Source organism: Eupeodes corollae, chromosome 1 (genome assembly GCF_945859685.1).
Source record: "Eupeodes corollae chromosome 1, idEupCoro1.1, whole genome shotgun sequence".
Classification (NCBI taxonomy): Eukaryota; Metazoa; Arthropoda; class Insecta; order Diptera; family Syrphidae; genus Eupeodes; species Eupeodes corollae.
Window position 1 is genome coordinate 148524595 of NC_079147.1, and position 2672 is coordinate 148527266.

At 31.6% G+C, this 2672-nt stretch overlaps 1 long non-coding RNA gene across 1 annotated transcript; it reads left to right on the forward strand.

The window, feature by feature from the left end:
• The first annotated feature begins 1018 nt into the window (after nt 1-1018).
• On the forward strand, nt 1019-1619 carry LOC129942562 (uncharacterized). Its single transcript, XR_008781062.1, has 2 exons — nt 1019-1382; nt 1466-1619. It is a non-coding gene; the product is annotated as an uncharacterized LOC129942562 (long non-coding RNA).
• The last annotated feature ends 1053 nt before the right edge of the window (nt 1620-2672 follow it).

A 2672-nucleotide genomic window follows, 5' to 3' on the forward strand; every position in this document is an offset into this window, starting at 1 on the left:
GAAAGTCCTACGCACTAACCACCACATCATGAGTACTATTGATTTTTGACAGCTGTTACTTGATTTATGGTCAGCTTTGACTGCCCTTTTGAAATAAATAAACTTATTCTTGAAGAACGTTTGCAAATCGTGTAAATTTATTACATACATCTATAAATCTTCGGTTCGAAAGACACCTCAAGCGCTGTATCCAATATTCTGTCGACATGATAGCCCAGCATGAGTCAATAATTCCTGCGACCATGGATTGGTTTGTTGTGAAGCAGAAAAGAAAAAGACCTGAAAGAGAGCTTACAAAATGTAACTCGTCCAAGAACTTTAATTATTAAAATCCACAAGCAATAGTTGAAAAGCCGTTGTATCCCCAAAAAGTCTCTGTTTGGTGTGCTCTATGACTCCGGCTGAAATGTACCAGCCAATGAAAACTGCTATAGAGCCAGGATTTTCCTGAATTGGAGGTGCCATTGAAACACTCAATGACGCATCATAAGCATGTGGCGTGAACGCCAAGTTCGTTCTTTTTAACACTGCTGGACTATTTTTTAGCGAGTCGTGTGAAATCGCCAGACTACGCAGATAAGTTCAATATGTTTGACCCCTCGGTAAAGACTATTCAGAGCTTACAAACAGCTTTTCGAAAATTTAACCTTCGTTTAGAATTTTTTCGAAATTATTTTTTAAACATACCATACTATATAATAAAGCTACATTCTTCGCCTTAACATTAAATTATATGGTTTTTAATTCTTTCTTTTTATAATAACCACACGTCTAAAAAAACACCAATTATTTTTTTTTTGATTTGGTAAACATTTTAATTGAACACAAGTGGACATTAAATTTTAAGTAAACATTTACTCATAATTAACATTGACAAATAAATTCAAGTGTATTACAAGGGAGTGAAAAGTTATACATAATTTCCTACACGTGTTTTTTTTTTGTTTGTTAAATTAAAAAAGGAAATTATAAATTATAAGCTTATCAAAAAAATAAATATTGACACCTTGTAAAAAAATAAATTACTGCAGTGTGATAATATATAAGCCTTGACTTTGATGTTGTCCATTAACTGAAATTTATTTAGTTTATTAAAGACCTTAACTGCAGTCAAATCTATAAATTAATTATTTTGGTGGCGTTACTCTTTTAGTTATTTAAACAAAAAAATGAATTTCCTAAAAGTGTCTGTGTCTATTTTTATTGTTTTGATTATTGCAATGATGTCCACAGCATTTGATTGTCCTAGACAACAAAAATCTAATTCGTATGCAGTTTATTATCCTTCCTCAACAAGTTGTTCACAATTTTACAAGTGCTCTAATGGAAACGCCTTTTTGTTCAATTGTCCTATTCCTTTGCACTTTAATGCAAGGAAACAGGTATATAAAAATTATTACATTATTATTTTTGTTATTAATATTAATTTAAATTGTGCCACTAAAATTGTCCTTTCAATTCACAGGTTTGCGACTTCCGGCAATCAGCTCGATGCACAATAGCAGTTTCAACCCCAGGTCCAGCTCAAATTCCAATTTAAGATCTTTCCAACGATCTTTACTGTTTTCAAAATAATTTTTTGTTTAAATGAATTAAATACAAAATATTTCTGAACTGCATATTATAAATGTTTATTTTGTTAAAGGTGCTTTTTTTAGGGGTATAGAAGATTGCAACAGAATAAACCAAAAATGATTTCTTTAAATTGACATGAAATGGACTTTATTCGACATATAATTTTCTAACATTCAAATGTAAATATGATTTCTGGAATATGATCATGATGACTATTTCTAACATTTTTCGCGAATTTTATTTTTAAAATAATCAATTGTGAAGGGCTTACCGGCGTAATCTATCGAGTTTACATGTACATATCTTCATAGAAAATACTCAAACGGCGTTGAATCACACAAGCTTGAAGGGTTATTCACGGAGCTCGTATATTAGCAGTGAAACTAGAACTATGGGGTTATCAAACGTTTCTTTCAATAAATCAATAATTGTGACACAAGTAGTTTAACATGATGTACTATCTTGTTGAAAACAGAGATCCTGATGCACATCATGGTTGTTCAATATATGAACGAAAAATTCACTAATCATGGACTTAAAAAATCACCATTGACGTTTACGGTCTAGCTACTTTTTTCATCAACATATAAGGCACACCAAAAAATGTAACGCTGTTCAAAAAGTAACGGTGTAGTTTTTGGCATGATGGTTAGTGCGTAGGACTGTAATGCTATATGTCTTAAGTTCTATCTCTGCCTGTGCCAGCTAAAGCTTCTTCAACGAGTAATACCTCTTACGAGGAATTGAAAAATCTTCCCAGAGCATTTCTCGGATTCGGCATAAAAGTGCAACCTCCATTCCTGACGTAACTCGCACAGCGAAAAATGGTTGTGAGTTGTAAGCTACTAAGTCCTAATTCTCAACGGACTATCATGCCAAAAATTGTATTTATTTTTTTGCATTTTCAGAAAGAGGTATAATCAAAAAACTTTATACTATAGAAAACATCAAGGAGCGACTTTAAAATCAGGAAAATAAATTTTTTTTTAAAGTGTTGGTGAATACTACAATCTTAAAAAAGAACAACTTTAAAATCTAGCTTCTATAAAATAACTGAGTTATGGAATCGAAAATATGATGATATCCTACATATTTAC